We start from the raw sequence: 25,124 nt of genomic DNA, 5'->3' as shown, positions 1-25,124 counted from the left end.
GGGTTCAAAACCCACTATCTCCCGGATGCGAGCTCACAGCTGCGCGCTCCTAACCGCACGGCCAACTCGCGCGGTATTTTTACCCTTCGGTTTATTGACTTGGCTTGTATAACCTAAAACTTAGGCTAAGTTGGATTATATTTTAAACACCTACATCACTATTTTCACCTGTGTGCAATTATGTTATTTATTTCATTAATATTATGATAATTATTATAATTGAGCATTGTTAACTTATAAGACTCCAACAGACAAGCATTGGTTTTGTGTAGAGTTATACATTTGTTAAATTCACGTCGTTTCCTTTCATGATGTACACGCCTATTCTTTGCTACATTATAGGGTATTTAGACATAGCCTAAATTTCTTTACCAATTAAGCTCTTCAATAAAGACATACATAACTGTCCCATGCCAAGATATATTGGTAGAATTAGAGCTGTCAAAATGGTTCATAACCCCTTTGATTTATTATCTTGACATGGATCACCCAAAACATAGGTTAGGTTTGGAGAATACTTTAATGATCAGCATTATTTAATGCACCGTTTATTACTTTCATATTCCAAGATGTAATTGAAGCATTTAAATAAAGCATCATACATTAAAATTTAAAGTTTTACCACTAGAACAGCTGACATGGAAAAGTGATTTGAAAATTCAAACAAATTCATCTTACGTTAAAATCTTCAAAAAAATAAACTGTAGACTTTTCCGATATATCACCAGCATTTCTCCAGCTCGCCAAAATCCATTTCTCCCTAGTTTTAGCGTCTTTGGAACGTTTATAAACAATTTGTTTGGGATGGTATGCGATGTGCTATTGCACATCGGAACTCTACACCATTTATAAGTTTTCTGCCTCACTGTCTGCGCAGGATTCATTTTAAGTCTAAAATATACCACTCAGATTATTATCCAATGTATAGACCTCGAATTTAACCATACTAGACACTAACGTAAAGTAGAAATACGCGAAGTGTATCCTGCTTCTCACAGCACACTGTGTTATTTCGTCTGCTAATTCAGTCAACCTGTACGATGACGTCAGGCCAATGAGATCGCGTCCTTGCGTGACGTGACATTTTCGTAGATTTTTATCATGTTTGGAGTTATTATTTGTACATTCTGATCACATTTTTGAATTCTGCATGCAATTTTGTATCAGATTAGCATATTTTTAATTAAAACCCCGGATCATGCATGTTCCCTATTGGGATGTGCCTGAAAACAGCTGCACCACCTCAGGATGAGGACATGTATGTATGTATGTATGTATGTATGTATGTATGTATGTACGTACGTATGTATGTATGTATGTATGTAAGTATGTATGTATGTATGTATGTAGACTATGTATGTATGTATGTATGTATGTATGTATGTATGTATGTATGTATGTATGTATGTATGTATGTATGTATGTATGTATGTATTATGTTTACTATCCTGTTGATAAGAAGGGCCCCAAGAAGTATAGGACCGAGCTCGATAGCTGCAGTCCCTTAAGTGCGGCCAGTATCCAGTAATCGGGAGATAGTGTTGTGTTCGAGCCCCACGGTCGGCAGCCCTGAAGATGGTTTCCCGTGGTTTCCCATTTTCACACCAGACAAATGCCGGGGCTGTACCTTAATTAAGGCCACGGCCGATTCCTTCCAATTCCTAGGCCTTTCCTATCCCATCGTCGCCGTAAGACATATCTGTGTCGGTGCGACGTAAAGCAAAAAGAAAGAAGTATATGCTCTGCTGTCCTTACTATCCTATAGAAGAGTATGACGCAAGAGTATTGAGCCAGTACTGCCCTATAGATAGGCAGATCGCAATACCGGTAGTGCTGTGGGGGAGGAAGGGTTGGCTTGAGCGTGGTGCCACTGACTTGGCAGCATTTAGGTCAGGTACACAGTTATCTGTTGACATCAACGTAAACACTTAGTCTGCCAAGATGGCGGCACTATGTAGTCACGCAGTGAAGCTGTCATGCGATCTAGTCTTCGATTTTTAATGTCCAGCACAACTGGTGAATACGTGGGCTGAGGGAGTCGTCAGTTCTCAGTTCGTTGACCTCTTCCTCCCCACTAAAACTGCAGTCCCCAACAATTTATATTTCCACTAGCTGAAGTACCCGTGCTTCGCTACGGGATTCTCAGAAAGACTGACTTGGTGGTTTTCCTAACTGAATTCAACATAGGTCATTACAAAAACATCAGTAGGAATGTAGCGATTGAAAGGAATGATATGATATAAAATAATCGAACAAATGAAAAAACCGCACACTTTCTCAATTTCAACGAACAGTACTACGGTGCCGATCTAAGAGTCCAAAGTTCCAGAGCTGGAATAACCAGGTCGCAGACTGCCGTGAACACTTCTTTGTCATTATTCCGTTAAATATGCACACTACTGATTCCAATCAGTGGCTCAGAGTAGGGATTGTATAGCTCGAATACTATGATGAACCAGTGTGTTACGTACCACACATATCAGAAAATGTATGAACCAGAGGAATGGCATGCTAAAGAAGAAAGTTATCTTACACCCCAGCTACTTCCCACCAATATACAGGCAGGCTGTTACAGTCGGTACGACCAGGCGAGTTGGCCGTGTGGTTAGGGGCGCGCAGCTGTGAGCTTGCATCCGGGAGATAGTGGATTCGAACCCCATTGCCGGCAACCCTGAAGATGGTATTCGGGAGATAGTGGCTTCGAGCCCCTCTGTCGGCAGCCCTGACGATGGTTTTCCGTGGTTTCCCACTTTCACACCGGGAAAATGCCGGGACTGTACCTTAATTAAAGCCACGGCCGCTTCCTTCCACTTCCTAGACCTTTCCTATCCCATCGTCGCCTTAAGACATATCTGTGTCGGTGCGACGTTAAGCAAAAAAAAAAAAAAGAGATGGTATTCTGCGGTTTCCCATTTTCACACCAGTCACACCAGGCTGTACCTTAAAGCCAAGGCCGCTTCCTTCACACCACTATTCATTTCCTATCCTATCGTCGCCATAAGACCTACCTGTGTCGGTGCGACGTCAAGCAAATTTTAAAAAACCTCGGTACGCTGCAGTAATCCTATCAGTCGGGGATGAGAGGAAACAGAAGACAAAAAGCACATCACAACAAACTATGGTCAATGTAATGTTACTGTTGATAAAGTTTATGAGCTTTCTATATTGCAGGCCTTCACATTAGTTTTCTTTCGACTCTGTGATATTAGGGTGTCTTACAAAATCATTTCTATCGTAGAGTGTAGTTCCTTATTCTCAGACTTTACATACCGATTTTCACTAAATTCTGTTTACCCATTTTCTCGTGACTCGGCGCTGATTTGGACTTAGTAACAAAAATCCAAATTCATGAATATCTCCGATTATATGCGGTACGGTAACAATGTATAAGACATAAGTGATCGGAAATTTAATAACTTCTTACACAACTACTACTAACTTACGACATAACTAAAATTATGTTAGTTATGTAGTATCGATACGACCACTAATAACATAAATAACTTATTTGAGAATTACATTTCAGGCCTTCCCCTAAACTACCATTTCATTCAGTGTGAATAACATTATTGACAGCCTAGATTATAGCGACCTATTCCCCGACTTTGCATACCAATTTTCGTGAAGATACGACCACTAATAAAATAAATATTTGACAATTAAATTTTAGGCCTTCCCCTAAACTACCATTTTTCTCAGCGTGTATAGCCTATATTGTAGCAACTTATTTCCCATCTTTGTCTAGCGATTTTCATTAAGACACGACCACTAATAACATAAATATTTGAGAATTAAATTTCAGGCCTTCCCCTAAACTACCATTTCACTCAGCGTGATTAAAATAATTTATAGCCTAGATTGTAGCAGTTCATCACCCGACTTTACATTCCGATTTTCATCAAATTCTCTTCAGCGGTTTTCTCGTGATGCGTGTACATACATACATACATACATACATACATACATACATACATACATACATACATACATACATACATACATACATACAGACAGACAGACAGAAATTACGGAAAAGTAAAAAATGCATTTTCTTGTTACTGTGGACATGACCGATACAGAAATACCATTCTTTTCAAATTCTGAGCAATGTACAGACAAAACTTTTAACACCATAATGGTGCATGCCTGTGTTTATAACTGGAAAAAGAAACTTCAATAAATTCAAAAAGCTGACATTCTCGTTCACACCAGTTATTGATTTTGGCAAGACTTAGAGGAAAACAGAGTGAATTCGGTTCAAATAACTAGCTATCACGAAGATATTTATTTTTAAGTTTAAACTTAATTATTTATACCGTATCAATAAAACTTTACAACATAAGATCATATTTACGAATAAATTCAATTAAAGAATTTTAAAATTAAAAGTAACCACGTCGAAAGTAATCCTTAAATGTATTAACTTTAAGAATACTTCTAAAACATATAATATTGAGAATTTTACGCTTAGCGTATTTCAAAAATGTATAATACTTCAATAAAATTGAATGAACAGTTCATATTTTGTTAAGATTCTCACACTCCGGAATAAGGACATAGAAGAATATTTCACACTAGGGCGACTTTATTTATCAGTGAGCTTAAGAATTTCAGTCTTAAGACATAGCGTGCGTTTCCAAGTATGTTATGTTGAAGATGCTAAAAATAATAATAATAATAATAATAATAATAATAATAATAATTATAATAATAATAATAATAATAATAATAATAATAATAATAATACCGAGCGAGTTGGCTGGGCAATCTTATATTTGACTTGTAGGCTTGCATTTCGGAGATGGTAGGTTTTAATACCACCATCGCAAGCTCTGGAAAAGGTTTACCATGGTATACTATTTTCACAACCGACAATCTAGAAATGTACTTTAATTGAGGCGACGGTCACTTCCTCCCACTGTCACGGAAAACATTGAGCCTATATGTTAGTGTGATGTTAAACAGGTAGAAGTATTAGTAGAAAGCATCTTTCGCATTTAAGCACTTTTGAATGAGAACTATGACTCATACCCGCAACATCGAGTACTCAGCTGTAAGGATCCTACTTGTTGAAAGGTTAAAATGTTTTATTTCCTAGTAGAGCGTTTAAAACAGAAAAACGTGATGTCGCAAATGATATTAAGAGTTCTGTTCCACATTATGGAGGACTTGGCCTTGCTCCATTAACCCTGTAATGCCAGTACCAATTACATTGTAGTACAAAAATTAGTTTTTCATTATAACTACCTATAATCTCAGCTTACACCCTGATGTTCAGTTTATTTCATTGTTTAGCCGAGCAAGTTGACCGTGCGGTTAGAGTCGCGCAACTGTGAGTTTGAATTCGGGAGACAGTAGGATCGAATCCCACCATCGGCATCCCTGAAGATGGTTTTCCCATTTTAACACCATGAAAATGCTTGGACTGTAACTTATTTAAGGCCGCTACCTTCCCAATCCTAGCCCTTTCCCATAGTTTTATCGCCGAAATCCTTCGATGTGTTAGCACCACGTTCAACAAGTAGCTAAAAGAAAAATTAACTGTTTCATGACTTTGATTTTTATGTGAAAGAACGTGTAATAAATGAAGTAAGAATTAACTTTGTTCAAAAGTGAGAAATCATGACTTTCTAATTAGAAACGGGTACATTCACCACATTGTTGAAAAGTTATCTATCTTACGCTTGTGTAAGAATGACTGAAATGGGAATTCCTATGTACAAGACGAACTAATGAAAACTACCTTTATATCAATCTTAGATTGGATGTCAGTTTATTTCATGGAAGGCCATGGATGTGATCATGGATAGCAGGTTCGTGTTTGCAAATATCTTCGTGTATTCTCGAACTTGTGTAACTTAAGCACATGAGGTGATAGATACTGATGAGGACTGGAAGCCAGTGAATTAATGTGGGGTCCGTTTAAAGCCAGTGGTTATTCTCATGATGTCATTGAGCTGGATGTTGGTAATTTTCATAAAGAACAGTTTTACTAAACTGGTGAATGTTATTCAACCGTAGAGGAGACCACTCCTGAAGCAGAGCATCTCGCATCTCAACGTAATCGTAGAAACTTCCTAAATGGTACCACAAACCTTTCCTAATATGGTACTGCAGTATCTAATTTTACCTACGTATTGTCAACGTGATGGCTAAAGATAAGTGGTAGGTCCTAAGATTGCTCCCTAATATTTTAGAAAGTTATTGTTCCGCAAAACTGAACTCCAAATGATGTGTCACCGCCAGCCATTCTGTTGTTCAAATGAAAACAAGATGTCGTTGAACCAGATTGAAGCCTCCATTTACGGCAGGGCCTCTCAAACGCCCAAAATCTCACGCGTGCAGACAGAGGCGCAAGAGCTCCGTGCACTGTGCATCGCTGCCGCTCGGCATGGCTCGGATCAACGCTTCGTCTCTGGGCTACTCGGCTAAGCTCGGCTCAACTCGCCTTTGCTCGGCTCAAGTCAGCCTGGATTTGGAGCGCTACGGCGCAAGTGGGGCAGAGGGAGACAGGCGGAGCGAGCGAGACAGGCGTGAGGAAAGAGAGAGTAAGCGCTATTGCTCCAAATCGAGGAGTGGGGGTCTGCACTCTGGTCAACCAAGCCAAGTCATCTCTTGCACCGTGCACAGTGCATGCACCAAGCGCATGCACCCTGAGAGGCCCTGATTTACGGTAATAACTTCTAAGGTTTCCGGACCGTTCATAAACTTAGGTACTCATAAATGCCAACCAAGTGAGTCCTTCCACAAACTTGAGCACAGGAGGCGAATACATAACCAAGTACACTACACCTCTGGAGTAGCGAAAGAGAATCTAAAGTGTGTGTTCATGGCGCGTTTCTTGCTGAAGAAATCACGATCCCTGTTATGACCACAGAGTTCATCAATACATTTCAAGAATGTGGGCAGTTTTCGTAGAAGAGATAAATTACAGCCACACATTAAAATACCGATGTTTACGGTCACATTCATAAGCAACAGGAAAGTTTTAACCTCGCGGCTTTAACTTTATGATCGTAAATCAATAGGTCAGGTTTGGTGAGTCATAATTTATTTTGGTTAAAAAATACTTAATATCTATAAGAGTCCCAAGAGTTGTACACATTTTATAACATGACCAACAACGGTAAAAAGAGGTGATAAACCCTTAATAAAGGACTTTATAACTATTTCGTAATGTTGTTTTTGTTTTGCTTCTTTTTTTTAAAATTTGCTTTACGTCGCACCGACACGGATAGGCCTTATGGCGGGGATGGGGCAGGAAAGGGCTAGGAATGGAAACGGAAGTGGCCTTGGCCTTAACTAAGGTACAGCTCCAGCATTTTCCTGCTGTGAAAATGGGAAACCACGGGAAACCATCTTCAGGTCTGCCTATAGTGGGGTTCAAACCCACTATCTCCCGAGTGCAAGCTCAAGGCTGTGCAACCCTGACCGCACGGCCACCCGCTAGGTCGTAATGTGTTAGCAAAGGTGCCAATGTAGCAGTTTTATCTGAAAGTGGATACGACGAATCCAGAATAAAGAGGAGGCTGTCCTGAGATCAATATGTAGAATTAGGAATTGATTAAGTACTGATCAGGTGACTGCCTAAACGAACTGATTCAAAATCGTCTGCCGAGAAGATTGTAGCAAAATATTCTTCGGAATGATAATGCCCGACGGCATATGCTAACATTATAAGAGCCGTTATTTAAGAGCTCTGTTGGAAGGTTATTCCACATCTGCACTATTGTCTGCATCTGGATCAATGATAGTTTCACTCCTCTGTTCAGAATCTTTAATGCACTTTCATCAGCATTGGCTTCATTAATTCTTCAACTCCAAAATAAAGGATTTCTTCACGTGCAGAACTGAAAAACTTCCAAAACATTGGAAGGCACTATTAAACAATGTCGGAGAACATGCTATTGAAGATAGTCCTTTTTTTTGCAAATGGCTTTACGTCGCACCGACACAGACAGGTCTTATGGCGACGATGGGACAGGAAGGTGCTAGGAGTGGGAAGGAAGCGGCCGTGGCCTTAATTAGGTACAGCACCAGCATTTGCCTGGTGCGAAAATGGGCAACCACGGAAAACCATCTTCAGGGCTGCCGACAGTGGGGTTCGAACCCACTATCTCCCGAATACTGGATACTGGCCACAGTTAAGCGACTGCAACTATCGAGGTAGGTTGAAGGTAGTCAAGAGTTACGTATTCCTGATACAAAATGCAGGATACAAACACTGCAGATTGAGGCATTCTCCGGTCTTAGCCATTTGCAGCATGGAGGTACCTGCAGGAGGACAATATACTTACTTCATTGTATGTATGTTGGGTTTTCAGCCTGAAGGCTGGTTTGATCCTCTACAGCTCCACCAACAGCTGTCATAGATAGCCTAGGTGTCACTGAAGAGGCATACTAGGGAAGTGAGGAGTGAGGTAGTTTCCCGTTGCTTTCCTCACTGAGCCAGAAATTGCTATTGCATATCAGTCTGCCAAGGCCACTGAAATGCATGTACCAACCGACCCTACGAGCGATATTTTCACACCATTCAGAACAGGGACTGGCTGCATAAGGAATGGCATTACTGGCATCGCTCATACCTCGGCCACTTTCATATTGTCAAAGCCAAGGATGAGACTGAGACAGGTCAATGAAAGTAACAAATTTATTCTAGCCCATACCAGAAGACATAGTGCACTGTAAACACTACATCCTGCCAGCAAAGGCAGACTTACTTCATTAAAGCCGTGAAAACCATAAAGCCGTACAGGACTATGAAAATTAATAAAATATTTCTTCTCGATGCCGTAGGATGGATTTCCAGTGCCTTTAATGACATTAGCCCGACACGTGAATATATATATATATATATATATATATATATATATATATATATATATATATATATATATCCTCCGGAAAGTGGCATTAAAAACAACGAGGAAGAAAAATTGGGATCAGAAGTAGAAACCACATTTCTAGCTTACGCGCCTTAAATGACCTGGATAATGTTGTGAGATGGACAGTAGGCAATGGTATGATGATAAACGGGGATAAAAGTCAGGTTGTGAGTTTCACAAATAGGAAAAGTCCTCTCAGTTTTAATTACTGCGTTGATTGGGTGAAAGTTCCCTTTGGAGATCATTCTAAGTACCTAGATGTTAATATAAGGAAAGATCTTTATTGGGGTAATCACATAAATATGATTGTAAATAAAGGGTTCAGATCTCTGCACATGGTTATGAGGGTATTTAGGGGTTTTAGTAAGGATGAAAGGAGAGAGCATATTTGTCTCTGGTGAGACCCCAACTAGAGTATGGTTCCAGTGTATGGGACCCTCACCAGGATTACTTGATTCAGGAACTGGAAAATTCCAAAGAAAAGCAGCTCGATTTGTTCTGGGCGATTTCCGACAAAAGAGTAGCGTTACAAAAATGTTGCAATGTTTGGGCTGGGAAGACTTGGGAGAAAGGAGACGAGCTGCTCGACTAAGTTGTATGTTCCGAGTTGTCAGTGGAGAGATGGCGTGGGAGGATATCAGTAGACGAATAAGTTTGGGTGGTGTCTTTAAAAGTAGGAAAGATCACAATATGAAGATAAAGTTGGAATTCAAGAGTACAAATTGGGGCAAATATTCGTTTATAGGAAGAGGAGTTAGGGACTGGAATGACTTACCAAGGGAGATGTTCAATAAATTTCCAATTTCTTTGCAATCATTTAAGAAAAGGCCAGAAAAACAACAGATAGGGAATCTGCCACCTGGGCGACTGCCCTAAATGCAGATCAGGATTGATTGATTGATTGATTGATTGATTGATTGATTGATTGATTGATTGATTGATTGATTGATTGATTGATTGATTGATTGATTGATTGATTGATTGAATTCATGTACACGTGAAAAATTAACTACTACTATTAGTTTTTATATTTTTTACGATTTTCTGTACGCCGCACCGACACAAACAGGCCTTACGGCGAGGATAGGATAGGAAAAGGCAAGTAGTGGGAAGAAAATGGCCGTGACCTTAATTAAGGTTCAGCCCCGGAATTTGCCTGGTGTGAAATTGGGAAACCACGGAAAACCATCTCAAGGGCTGCCGACAGTTGGGTTCGAACCCACTATCTCCCAAATACAAGTTGATAGCTACGTGACTCAAACCGATTGTTATTATTATTATTATTATTATTATTATTATTATTATTATTATTATTATTAGTCTATTAGGGTGTGGCACATGGAATTGAAATTCTCGTCGATATATCGCGCCCCCGCTTCAGAAGTGACGCAACTCAAAATTAACCAATGTTCAGTAGAAGGTAAAATAAAATCGCTTGCAATTGAAATGCGTCTGGTGGAGTAATGTATTCACGTATACTTTGCATTCAACATCCGTAGCGCGGAGTGTAACATTGCGACACGACTGCTTCAGGTTGGAGGGTGGGTGAGGCAACTTGTGTCATTTCTAAACTGGTACTTCTTGATCAAAATTTTGAGTTGTGACACTTACAAATCTTTGTTCATCAACTCAGACGTGTCCCTAACTCTGAAATAAGGAACTAACGGAACGAAATTACGATAGTTGCCTGCAAATAGGAAGGGTAGTTCACCCCTACCTCCGTTCTGAGCTTAAATCTTAACATAGTAAGACCGGGCGGAACATAAGGAGATAATGCGATAATGGTTAGGTGTTATTAGTAAGCAGAGGCATTTACGGAACAATCGATAGTTTTATTTGAATGCCAACGTACAACATTTCAAGAGAGGTGGAAATCCAAGCTATTAAAAACAAATCATCCAACCAATTACTGTACGAGATGTTATGAGACGCCGATATGTCGGAATTTTGTCCTGAAGGAGCTCTTTAAAGTGCTGGAAGCCAACAATACCCTCAAATACCACCAGTATCAGGCAGAACGATCTCGCTATATTGGTAACAGAAGGACTGACTGCAGTCAGTTCGGTTCAGTACATTGCGGTCATTACCTGCCAGATTACGTAGTTCCCAGCTGTATTCGCAATGTGTTACAGCTCCGCATGCCAATGAAGAAGTATTAGTAGGACCTGAAATTGAACTCAGGTTCATCTTGTTCAGCAATCAGATCCTCGAAGCACTAAACCGGGATACTGGCCAAGTAGCATGGGAGGGAAGGCTAGTTTCAAGTTCCCTTGACTCAGTCATAAGTCCAATTCCATGTAAACCCTATGTAACCAGAGCTTAGCAACGCTGTTATTAAGTTTAGGTAGCCAATGTCCAAAACTGTGTCAAACATCGAAGGGTAAACTGCAAGGTGACTTTTTATGTGGGAGTACTTTGTACCACTTCTCATAATGTTTTAGAGCCAAAGACTCTAATGAATGTGTCTCAGTGTGAGTGGTTTCTCATATGTTGGCTCAACTAGAAACTTATATTTGTATATACAGTTTTCTTGGCTTAATGCCTCTTTCAGCGGCATGCACAGTTTTTCAAAACTTTGTGCTTGAATAATCGAGTTTTCCGAGCTGAAAAAATCTTGCTCTACACAGGATACGTGCAAACTACCAAAGGTACGCTTACTCACTTTTAAACGTCGCTTTTATCTTTAAAGGTGAAACAGTGTTTATTTTAGACTTATTGAATCGGTTATTTCAGAAAGCACATATGTCCACTATTACTAGTTTTGTGAAAAATGGAATAAAAACTGCCTACAGCTTCTAATGTTTGGAATTTGTGGCGGGTTTTTATACCAATTATTTATCATATCTTTTCCAATAATTTTGATCATTCTTGAAACAAAATAAGTTTTCAAAGAAATAGTGATATGGAGACTGAAAATTACTGGACATGTGTGACTGCTCAAATAAATAAACTCTTGCCAGCAAAAACATAACAAAATGAGGTTATTTAATGCTTAAAAACATTTAATTACATTTTAACTACGTAATTAAGTTTCAACTTTACATTTCCCTTCATACAATAACATTAAAGTAAATATTTAGAACATTTTCCAACATTTTCCACCTTAACAATATGACTTGTTACAGTTGCTCAGCGACAATGCCAAGGGAATGTCTTTCATGCCCGTTATTCAAGTTCCTCAGTTATGTCCTGCCTATTAACAGTAAGGCAGGAGAGAATTTTCACCAGGCGAGTTGGCCGTGCGGTCAGGGGCACGCGGCTGAGAGCTTACATCCGGGAGATAATGGGTTCGAGTCCCACTGTCGCCAGCAGTGAAGAAGTTTTTCCGTGGTTTCCCATTTTCACGCCAGGCAAATGCTGGGGTTGTACCTTAAATAAGACCACGGCCGCTTCCTTCCAACTGCTAGGCCTTTCCTATCCCATCGTCGCCATAAGACCTATCTGTGTCGGTGCGACGTAAAGCAACTAGCAAAAAGTAGCGAGAATTTTCAAGGTCCCCTTATAATGAGGTGGACATGTATACTTTCCCTCTGACAGATGGGAATACATATAATTTTAACATATACGCATTAAACATATTTTGTCCGAAAAAGGACATCTATAGTTTCTGAAATAACCGAATCAATTATTGATTTTCACCACCAGATGGTCGCCTTCCCACTCCCCCCCCCCCCCCCCAACGAATTAAACTTGTACTCTTTTCTGATGAAGGCGAACCTCAGGGCTATATGCCTCTTCGGAAAATTAGGTTTCTTTTCTAAATTTTACAATTTCCTGACAAGTAATCGAACTCGCATTCTTGTGGGTAAGCCGAGCATGCCTTTACCACCTTGACTAGGTATCCCCCCCCCCCCTTTACTATGTGTTCTAGATAATTTTTCGAAATATTCCGTTGACCGATGGGTTGTGCCGTTCACTGTATGTGCAATGAGAGGCATGATGGAATGGCCTTTGCGAGAGAGGATTTGTACTCCGGTAATTAACGATAATTCTGGAAATATTCACATGGTGCCGTTGATGCAAAGTTCCACTCCAGAGGTTTATCTGAAACGTTGCGATGCACAGAGGTCGTTGTAAACCCAGCAACCATCCCAACAGTCGTCACTGAGAACCACTAAGGTGTCCACAAGTACTGTATAACACAGTACTTGCTCAATAGAAAACCAAACCCGTGACATATGCGGCCCATTATGGGCTGATAAATTACATTATTTTCCATTTAAAATGAATATCACTACTGTTATCAAACAGCTCATTAAAGGTACTGGGCCTGCCAAGACGACTGCTGCCCAGTGTACTATAGTATGATGAGATCAGCGAAATGTCTTCCTCAACGTTTTCTGAATGAGTTCACTTGCTATTTTAGCAAGGTCCTTACTTGACTTGGCGAGTCTGAATGAACCCCGTTCCAAACAGAATGTCGAGGATGAGTACGAATCGAAGCCAGGGCCTGTGGGTAGGAGAGACTCCACCCTTAGGTCAAGGGTTTGGCTTGTCACGAAGGTAGCCCCAGTTCAAATCCCCGTCAATGCATGTGAGACTTCTGAAATAAAGAATCAAGTCCTTGTGGCCCGGAGTACACATTAAAACTGAAGCTCTCATGGTTATGATGACGACATCAAGAGTCACGTAATTTTGGTTGCTTGCTTACTTTTGGCTAATAGCTGATCCACCTAATGAAAGCTAGACTTCATCGAGTGTGATACTTTACAATACCCGAGCGCGTCTAGCCTTGGAAACGGGACTATGGTCAAATACATGAAATACATCATTTAAACATTTACAATACTTTGAGTGTACAGGGAGATGTTCCCTTCTGGAAAAATTACACCCATGCAAATCATGCTCATGGGCCTCGATATTCACAGTTCGATGTGCTCCCTAACGAACACAATTAACCGAGCCCACTCCAAATGGTGTAAAAGAGACTGAATTGGTCCCCAAACACCGGACTACACTTCGGCAGATCAGATACGTACAAAAGTATTTCATTCAGTTAATACGGTAACGGCTGAATACTAATACAATCATGATTTGTTTATACTTGTTCATATTATCACAAACCTCTTGTATCATCGACAAGTTTACACAACGTAAAAAAACTCTGTATTACTTTAGCAGTGGTGAAGTTAGGGCTCGTGGCCCCCTCTTACACTTAACCACATAATTTACAGATAATCTCTGTATATAAAATAGCATGTCCTGACTGACTGACTGACTGACTGACTGACTGACTGACTGACTGACTGACTGACTGATTCATCATCGCCGAGCCAAAACTACTGGACATAATGAAATTATATTTTGAGAATACATTTATATTAGGGTGTAGGTGCTCACTAAGGGAGGATTTCTGAATACCCAGTCGCTAAGAGGGTGAAAAGGGGGGTGAATTGTTAAAATAAGTGTATCTATATCTCAAAAACTTAACAGTTTAAAGACGCGAAAATTGGTATTTGGAATGCCCTTTAAAAATAAGGGAACACGTATTTCTTTGTTTTCGGAAAATTCTCTTAACCCTCAAGCACACGCGCCAGATCTTGGAACGCAGACACACGCGTGATTGGAGATTTTAAGATAGACTATGTAAGAATGACTCTTTCTGCGGGGATCCACCCCCATACGCGTGTGTTTGAGGGTTAAGGGGGTGAAAAAAGGGTTGAATACATTTTATGAGGCTACTTGTATCACAAAAACCGAAGATGTTATAGTCATGAAAATTGGTATGTGAAATCTCCTTTAAAAATGAGGGAACACGTAATGTTTGTTTTTGGAAACTCTACTTAAGAGGGGGTAAACTTGAGTAACAAAAGTGGTGAATTATTAAAATGAGAATATCTACAATATATCTCAAAAACGTAACATGTTATAGACGTAAAAAACGGTATTTAGAATCTCCTTTAAAAATAAAATACATGTATTTTTTGTTCTCGGAAAATTCACTTAAGGGGGTTGTGAAAACGAATTAAAATGGGAGTTGAATTATTTTTAAGAGGATACGTATATATCATAACCTGAAGATGTTACAGACATGAACATTTTTATTTGGGATCTTCCTTAAAAATAAAGAAACGCGTACATTTTTGTTTTCGCAAAATCCATTTAGGGGGTGGGGTGTGTGAAAAGAAGTAAAGAAAGCGTTGAAATTTTTTTTGAGGATACTTATATATCAAATACTGAAGATGTTACAGACGTGAAAATATGTATTTGGAATCTCCTATAAAAGTAAAGGAAGACTCATAATTTGTTATCTGAAAATCCACTTTTGGGGAAGTGTTAAAAGGGGGTGAATTTTTAAAATGAGCATATGTACAGTTTATCTCAAAAACGTAACATCCTACAGATGTGAAAATTGGTATTTTAAATCTCTTTTAAAAATAAAGACGTATTTTTTTGTTTCGGAAAAACACTTCATGGGTGGGACTGAAAAATGGGTTGAATTCTTTTTATGAGGATATTTCTTATATCTCAAAAACTGAAGATATTACAGATGTGAAAACTGGTCTTTGGAATCTCCTTTAAAAATAAAGAAATAAGTGTCCTGCTCCATGGCTAAATGTTTAGCGTGCTGGCCTTTGGCCACAGGAGACCCAGGTTCGATTTCCGGCAGAGTCTGGAATTTTTAACCATAATTGGTTAATTCTGTTGGCACTGGGGCCAGGTGTATGTATCGTCTTCATCATCATTTCATCCTCATCACGACGCGTGGGTCGCCTACGGGCGTCAAATCAAAAGACCTGCACCTGGCGAGCCGAACTTGTCCTTGGGCACTCCCGGCACAAAAAGCCATACGCCATTTCTTTCTTTTAAAGAAACACGCATTCTTTTGTTTTAGGAAAATCCACTTAGGGGAGGGGGGTGGGAATGAATTGAAAAATGAGTTGAATTCTTTGTTGGAGGATATTTATATCTCGAAAACGAATGATGTTACGGACAAGAAAATTGGTATTTGGAATCTGCTTTAAAGATAAGGACACACGTATTTTGTGGCGGCAAGAGGGGTTGGAATCAACATAAGGCTGTGTAAAAGGAGTTGAATTACTTTTATGAGGGTACAAATAAGAAATGGAATTAAAACAATACACCCCTAAGGGGGTTTTGACTGAGCGGTGAGGAATGATGGCAAAAATATGCATTTATATGAAACCGTTTGAATTATGAAGTTAAAATTCAAATGATATCCTAGGTGTTAAATAACAGAAGGTTTGAAACAAATGTAACCCCTCAGAGTGTTAAATGTGAGTTAAGATTCGAAAACAAATATATTCATTCCTTCTTCCCAAACGGCTTAACGTACGAAGACAAAATTCCAAATAGCGGTATATCCTAGGTGTGAAAAAGGAATTTTTTTAAAGTTTCATCCTTAAAGTGTTAAATGAGGTTAGCTCCGTAAACGAAATTCTTTCATCCCTCCAAAACAGTTTGACGTACAAAGTTGTAATTTTACCAGAAGGGTCTTTCTTTTATGTCCTAGGTGTAAAATACCGTATACATCAAAATATTTCTCCGCTAAGGTGTTTAGATGGTGGCTGACCCTCAAAACTCAATATACAATCCTTCGGAACCGTTTCAGTTATGAACTTAATGTTTTTTATGAAGGGTGGTCTTCTATATCGTAGATGTTAAGAAATATTTTAAAATATCCACCCCTTAAAGAAGTATTAATTCCTCCGTTACTTTTCGACGTACAAGGTCAAAATTTCACAGAGTGGTCAATTTTACATCCTAGATGTTTTAAATCAAATTCTTCCGTATGGAGTTTAAATTAGTGTTGTGTGTTTGAGTCATCAGTCCATAGACTGGTTTGATGCAGCACTCCATGCCACCCTATCCTGTGCTAACCTTTTCATTTCCACGTAACTATTTCATCCTACATCTGCTCTAATCTGCTTGTCATATTCACACCTTGGTCTACCCCTACCGTTCTTACCACCTACACTTCCTTCAAAAACCAACCGAACAAGTCCTGGGTGTCTTAAGATGTGTCCTATCATTCTATCTCTTCGTCTCGTCAAATTTAGCCAAATCGATCTCCTCTCACCAATTCGATTCAGTATCTCTTCATTCGTGATTCGATCTAGCCATCTCACCTTCAGCATTCTTCTGTAACACCACATTTCAAAAGCTTCTATTCTCTTTCTTTCTGAGCTAGTTATCGTCCATGCTTCACTTCCATACAATGCTACGCTCCACACAAAAGTCTTCAAAAACATCTTTCTAATTCCAATATCAATGTTTGAAGTGAGCAAATTTATTTTCTTAAGAAAGCTCTTCCTTGCTTGTGCTAGTCTGCATTTTATGTCCTCCTTACTTCTGCCATCGTTAGTTATTTTACTACCCAAGTAACAATATTCATCTACTTCCTTTAAGACTTCATTTCCTAATCTAATATTTCCTACATCACCTGCCTTCGTTCGACTGCACTCCATTACTTTTGTTTTGGACTTATTTATTTTCATCTTGTACTCCTTACCCAAGACTTCATCCATACCATTCAGCAACTTCTCGAGATCTTCTGCAGTCTCAGATAAAATAACAATACCATCGGCAAATCTCAAGGTTTTGATTTCCTCTCCTTGGACTGTGATTCCCTTTCCAAATTTCTCTTTGATTTCTTTTACTGCCTGTTCTATGTAAACATTGAAAAGGAGAGGGGACAAACTGGAGCCTTGTCTCACTCCTTTCTGGATTGCTGCTTCTTTTTCAAAGCCCTCGATTCTTATCACTGCAGACTGGTTTTTATACAGATTGTAGATAATTCTTCGTTCTCGGTATCTGATCCCTATCATCTTCAGAATCATAAATAGCTTGGTCCAATCAACATTATCGAATGCCTTTTCTAGATCTACGAATGCCATGTACGTGGGCTTGTCCTTCTTGATTCGATCCTCTACGATCAGACGTAAAGTCAGGATTGCTTCACGTGTTCCTACATTTCTTCTGAAGCCAAATTGATCTTCTCCCAACTCAGCTTCAACTTGTTTTTCCGTTCTCCTGTAAATAATACGTGTTAAAATTTTGCAGGCATGAGATACTAAACTAACAGTGCGATAGTTTTCACACCTGTCAGCACCGGTTTTCTTGGGAATAGGTATAACAACATTCTTCCGAAAATCGGATGGGACTTCTCCTGTCTCATACATCTTACACACTAAATGGAATAACCTTACCATGCTGGTTTCTCCTAAGGCAGTCAGTAATTCAGAGGGAATGTCATCAATTCCAGGTGCCTTGTTCCTATTTAGGTCACTCACAGCTCTGTCAAACTCTGACCTCAAAATTGGGTCTCCCATTTCATCAGCATCAACAGCCTCTTCATGTTCCAGAACCAAATTATCTACATTTTTACCTTGATACAACTGTTGGATATGCTCCTGCCATCTTTCTGCTTTGTCTTCTTTCCCTAGAAGTGGCTTTCCATCTGAGCTCTTAATATTCATACACCTAGATTTCCTTTCTCCAAAGGTTTCCTTGATTTTCCTATATGCAGCATATACCTTTCCCAGGACCATACAGCCTTCGACATCCTTGCACTTCTCCTTCAGCCATTCTTCCTTAGCTACCTTGCACTTTCTATCCACTTGATTCTTTAATCGCCTGTATTCTTTTCTGCCCTCTTCATTTCTAGCATTCTTGTATTTTCGTCTTTCATCAATCAGGTCTAGTATCTCCTGAGTTATCCACTGATTCTTAGTTGATCTTTTCTTCCTTCCTAACATTTCTTCAGCAGCCCTACTGACTTCATTTTTCATGACTCTCCACTCTTCCTCTATAGTGTTTTCTTCAGCCTTTTCATTTAGTCCTTGTGCAACATGTTCCTTGAAACAATCCCTCACACTCTTTTCTTTCAACTTGTCTAGATCCCATCTTTTTGCAATCTTTCCTTTCTTCAATTTCTTCAACTTCAGATGGCATTTCATGACCAACAAGTTGTGGTCAGAGTCCACGTCTGCTCCTGGGAAAGTTTTGCAATCCAACACCTGGTTTCTGAATCTCTGCCTAATCATAATGAAGTCTATTTGATACCTTCCAGTGTCTCCAGGTCTCCTCCACGTATACAGCCGTCGTTTATAGTGTTTGAACCAAGTATTGGCAAGGACTAAATTATGATCAGTGCAGAATTCAATCAGCCGACTTCCTCTTTCGTTCCTTTGTCCCAATCCAAATTCTCCTACTGTACTACCTTCTCTTCCTTGGCCTACCACGGCATTCCAGTCTCCCATCACAATTAGATTCTCGTCGCCTTTTACATATTGTATTAAATCTTCTATCTCCTCATATAGTCTTTCGATTTCTTCATCATCCGCTGAACTAGTAGGCATATAGACCTGCACTATTGTGGTGGGCATTGGTTTGGTGTCTATCTTGACGACAATAATTCTTTCACTATGCTGGTCGTAGTAGCTTATCCGCTGCCCTATTTTCTTATTCATTATTAAACCAACTCCTGCATTTCCCCTGTTTGATTTCGTGTTGATAATTCGGTAGTTGCCTGACCAAAAATCCTGTTCTTCCTACCAACGTACTTCACTTATACCAACTACATCTAACTTTAGCCTATCCATCTCCCTTTTCAGATTCTCTAACCTACCACAACGATTCAAACTTCTAACATTCCACGCTCCGACTCGCAGAATGTCAGTATCCATCTTCCTGATGATCGCCCCCTCTCGTGTAGTCCCCACCCGGAGATCCGAATGGGGGACTAGTTTACCTCCGGAATATTTTACCCGGGAGGAAGCCATCATCAGTACATCATTCATACAGAGAGAGCTGCATGTCCTCGGGAGGTAGTTACGGCTGTAGTTTCCCGTTGTTTTCAGCCGTGTAGCAGTATCAACACAGCTAAGCCATGCTGAGTATTATTACAAGGCCGTATCAGTCAATCATCCAGACTGCCGCCCTTGCAACTACCGAAAGGCTGCTACCACCCTTTCGATGAACCATTCGTTAGTCTGGTCTCTCAACAGATACCCATCCGATATGGTTGCACCTGTGGCTCGGCTATCTGCATCATTGGGACACACAAGCCTCCCCACCGCGGCAAGGTCACATGGTTCGCAGAGGAGTTAGTGTTAGGTCGGAAAATAAATAATCATTCCCCTAAAACCGTTTGACGTACGAACTGAGGGCGTATTTTACAGGCTCAGCTGACAGTGCACTCTCCGAAATGTAAAACTTTGAAAAATAACTTTCAGTTTTAAACCGTAGTGAAGCACGGGTATCTTGCTAGTCGATATAAATATATAAAATAACTTGTCCTGACTGATAGATTCATCATCGCCGAACCAAAACTACTCGATATAAAGAAATGAAATTTTGGGCATTCATTCATATCACAATGTAGGTGCTCACTAAGGGACGAGTTTTCGATATTCCGTCGCTAAGGGGGTGAAAAGGGGGTGAATTTTTCAAATGAGTGCATCTCTATCTCGAAAAGTGAACACATTAAAGACATGACAATTGGTATTTGGAACCTTCGTTAAAATTAAGGAAACATGTATTTTTTTGTTTTCGGAAAATCATGTTAAGGGGGGTGAAAAAAGGTGAAAATGGGGTTGAATACCCTTTAAGTGGATACTTATATCTCAAAAAATTGAAGATGTTACAGTCATGAAAATTGGTATTTGGAATCCCTTTAAAAATAAAGAAACACGTATTTTCTTCTTTCTTTTTCGGAAAATCTACATAAGGGGTGGTGATGATGATGATGATGGCATACGGTTTTTAGTGCCGGGAGTGTCCGAGGACATGATCGGCTCACCAGGTGCAGATCTTTCGATTTGACTCCCGTAGGCGACCTGCGCGTCGTGATGAGGATGAAATAATGATGAAGTCAACACATACACCCAGCCCCCGTGCCAGCGAAATTAACCAATGATGGTTAAAATTCCAGACCTTGCCGGGAATCGAACCCGGGACCCCTGTGATCGAAAAGTAAAGGAACACGCATAACTTGTTTTCTGAAAATCCACTTAAGGTGAAGTCAAAGGGGATAAATGTTTAAAATGAGCATATATACAGTATATATCAAAAACTTAACACGTTAGAAACGGGAAAATTGGTATTTTAATCTCCTTTAAAAATAATAGTAACACGTATTTGTTTGTTTTCGTAAAAGAACACTTCAGAGGGGGAGGGGGTTTAAAAAGGACTTAAAAAGGGGTATACTTATTTTTATGCGGATACCTATATATCAAAAACATACATACATGAAAATTGGTATTTGGAACCTCCTTTAAAATTAAGGAACACGTATTTTTTTGTTTGCGGAAAATCAACTAAAGGGGGTGGGGTGGGTGAAGAGGAGTGAAGAAAGAGTTGATTTTCATAATGGGGATACTTATACATCAAATACTGAAGATGTTACGGACATGTACTTGGTATTTGGAATCTCCTTCAAAAATAAGGAAACACGCAGTATTTCTTATTGAAAAATCCTTTAACGGCGGTGAAAAGAGGTGAAAAATTGTTGAATACCTTTTTGAGGATACTTATATCTCAAAAACTGAAAATGTTACAGTCATGAAAAGATTTATTTGGAATCTCCTTTACAAATAAAGAAACACGTATTTTTTTGTTTCTGGAAAACCTACTTAAGGGGGAGGTTGATTTTTAAACAGAGTATATCTCAAGAAACGGAATATGTTACAGACATAAAATGGGTATTTTTAAACTCTTTTAAAAGTCAAGTAAAACATTTTGTTTTCAAAGAAATTACTGTGTAGGGGGGGAGGGTAAAAAAGTCCTGCAAGAGGGGTTGAATTATTTTTATTAGGATACTGGTATCTCAAAATCTGAAGGTATTGCCGATGTTTACATTGGTACTTTTAATCTCCTTTCAAAATAAATAAATGTGTATTTTATCTTTAAAAATAAAGAAACACATAATTTTTGTTTTCGGAAAATCCACTTAAGAGGGTGGGGTGGGTGAGAAGTGTAGAAAGAGTTGAATTACTTTTATGGGGATACTTATACATAGAATACTGAAGATGTTACAGACATGAAAACTGGTATTTGGAATCTCCTTTAAAAATAAGGAAACACATACCTGTTTTTCAGAAAAATCCTCTTAAGGGGGTGAGAAAGATGAGCAAGGGTTAGAATACCTTTTGTGAGGATACTTATATCGCAAAAACTGAAGATATTACAGTCATTAAAAATGTTATTTAGAATCTCCTTTATAAATAAAGAAACACATATTTTTGTTTTGTTTTTGTAAAACCTACTTAAGGGGGGGCAGGTGAACAGGACTGACAAAGGAGATGAGTTTGTAAAATGAGTATATCTACAGTATCTCGGGGTAACATGTTACAGACGTGAAAATTGGTATTTTTAACCTCTTTTAAAAACAAAGGAACACATACTTTTTGTTTTCAGAAAAATTACTTGGGGGGGGGGGGTAAAAAGGACTGAAAGAGGGGTTGAATTTTTTTTATGATACTGGTATCTCAAGATCTGAGGATATTACAGACGTGAAAATTGGGATAAGGAATCTTCCTTAATAATAAATGTTACGGAGATATCCGTGGTAGGTAGAGGTGAAAGAAGGTGCGGGTGTGAATGGGTTTCAAGCTACGAATTTAACGTGCAATGTAAAATTAATTTAAAATTTAACTAGGTTATATTTTCTTTTCAAAAACAAGAGATAACAATCATAACAGGTACAGAGTAGCAAAAATGTAAGTACAATATTACTGGATTCGGGCTCAGTGCCCTTACTTCATAACTCTTGGGCCATCAGCCCCGCCTTACTCCAAAAAAAATTTAGCCAAGGGGCAGAAAGCCCCATTCATGCCCAGGAGCACTGGCTCCAAACATTACACATAAAGCCTGCACGAGGCATACAGAAACAAATTTCAAAGAGCGATCCGCTCTCAAAATTGTAAGCCTATCACAAGGCCACACCAAACTCTACCTTCAAGCTGTCCTCTAAGGACGTATTCACAGGGGTAAAATACCCAACCTACTGAGGTCTATTACATGAAAAGAAGGTTGATTACATGACCTCTAAAATAACAATTTGAGAGGAGGCGAACTTGCACTCCTAATACACTTTGTTTTTAAAACCTAATCTGGCTCTGGGCCGCTAACGCAAGGGCTAATCCCATACTACAGAGGTGACTTAGAGAAGAACACTTTACATTACATAAACGAAGAATAGTTTTAAAAAAATAAGTTCACCTCAAAACAAATGTGAGTGGGAGCTCGAGAGGGTTAGCACTCTCTATCCCAATATGTAGCTTTACAAGAAAAAGATGAAAAGAGTAATTACATTTTAGGAAAAGGTTACATGATGGAAATGCTTCGAACCCGCCGCGAGTGTTAAACTGCCAACCTAGCAAGAAAAGAAGTTATTAATAGGCCATTACCTGGTGTTGAACGGCTGAAGAAGGAAGAGGCGCTTCCCGCCTCCTGCTATGTACTTAATACACTGAAAGATGGAACAGAAGTGGCCCGGAGACCCTAAAATCAGCAGTTTATATACTCTCGCGGAAGTTTCTAGGCGTTAGGGGAATGAAAACACCCGCCCACAATGTTTTTATTGGATAGGACCCCGCAATCGATTCAAGTTGGGGGAAGATACATCTGATTGGATAGAAATTAATTTAAGAAATTCGGGATTGGCTACATGCAAAACAAGGGGAAAGAGAGGGGTATACAGCCAACTTAAACAATAACAGAAAGAAATTTAGCAAAGAACAAACATTTGAAATAAAAATTTCTTCAACAAAATAGTTCTTTGACTCCTCACTAGGTTGCACTATTGTTGATCTTCAGTAGTGTCCTCTAGAAGAGAAAGTTCACACTTCTTACTTCAAGCTAAACAAAAACACATCAAAAGTGACACAGTTCAAAAACTCAAAATTTTCCACGTGGTGACATCTTCTGAGAAAGTAGAGAATTAATAGAATAGATAAAGTTCAACCTTCCTCCAGAAGAGGAGTTTCAACTGGCGCAACTTTTAAATAAACGGTGTAGAGGTGTACCGCCCGGTACAGACCCCCCCCCCCCAAAAGTTCCTCCAGGGGTGACACATGAAATCAGTTTGAAACAAAGTCCAAGTAATGATGTAGATACGAAGATAGATAGCAGAAGCATTTACAAGATTTCTTAATTCAGTTTCAAAATGTTGTTGTTGCAGGCGAATGAAAGTCTTTATGTTTGTAGAATTTGAATTTCTGAAGATAAACTTTTAATACTTAAAGGTGAAGAAAAATTTTGCAATGTCCACCAAATATTGTTGTTGAATTCCCAAGTGTAGTTATTGCTTATGGTGACTGTCCATGTAGTTGATGTAGATTGAGTCGGATGGCCAGACCGGCCGTTGCAGCTTGCGTCCAACGGAGGCCGCTCGGACCCCTCAAGTACCCTGAGATACCGCTCGCCCGCACTATGAGGGGAGCAGAGGTGTTGAAGTACGCCGCGCCCGCGGTGAACAGATACAGGCTGCGGGCATGTAGCAGGTCGTGCGCCGCACATCAGCCTTGGCCGGGAGGAGAGCTCCGGCTCGCCGTTCACATGTCGTCCTCGCTGGAGAGGAGGGGGCCCATCCCCCTCCCCAGTCGCTGCACGGCGCTGCGCGGCTGCGGGGGCGCTGAAACATTAAAGCTAGGCGGCAGAATTGTGTTGGACTATCATCTTCTTTGAGGGTACAGGCTTGTGGAGAGGTTGAGGGGCCAGCGGCGTGTAGATATCCATGGCATTTACTATAATGAAGCCACAGTGTAAGGTGGAGCAGGAGACGGGAGCGTGGTAATGGCCGTGGCAAGAACAGGATGGCAGTTTAACGGGTCGGGGCAGGTTTTACACAAGGCTTACATCTAAAACCAAAATATTACAGAAGGGGCAGAATGCCTTAAAAGTGAAACTCAAAAAAATATAACCTTCATATCCTTTCAAAATAATATGAAGCAAGTTAACACAGAAATTACACCGGTTTCACCTGGGACAGGTGAACTCTAAATATCCTCTCGGTGGCTGGATTACTTAGCAATAAGGTAACCGGCGTAAGAAAATCGAGAATGATACAAGGCCCATGAAATCTGGGGGCAAGCTTGCCCGCGGAAACAAAATTTTTGACCATAACCTGGTCACCTACCTTCAAAGTGGTGGGTCTCCGTCCACGATCATACCTTTCCCTAACCTTTTCATGAGACACTTTAAGATTGGCTTTAGCCTTCTTCCAAAGATCTTTAATGTTATCCGGATCTATTGTCTCGGGTAGAATGTCATTCA

This window comes from Anabrus simplex, chromosome 2, assembly GCF_040414725.1.
Source record: "Anabrus simplex isolate iqAnaSimp1 chromosome 2, ASM4041472v1, whole genome shotgun sequence".
NCBI lineage: Eukaryota > Metazoa > Arthropoda > Insecta > Orthoptera > Tettigoniidae > Anabrus > Anabrus simplex.
Note: the sequence above shows the minus strand (reverse complement) of the source record.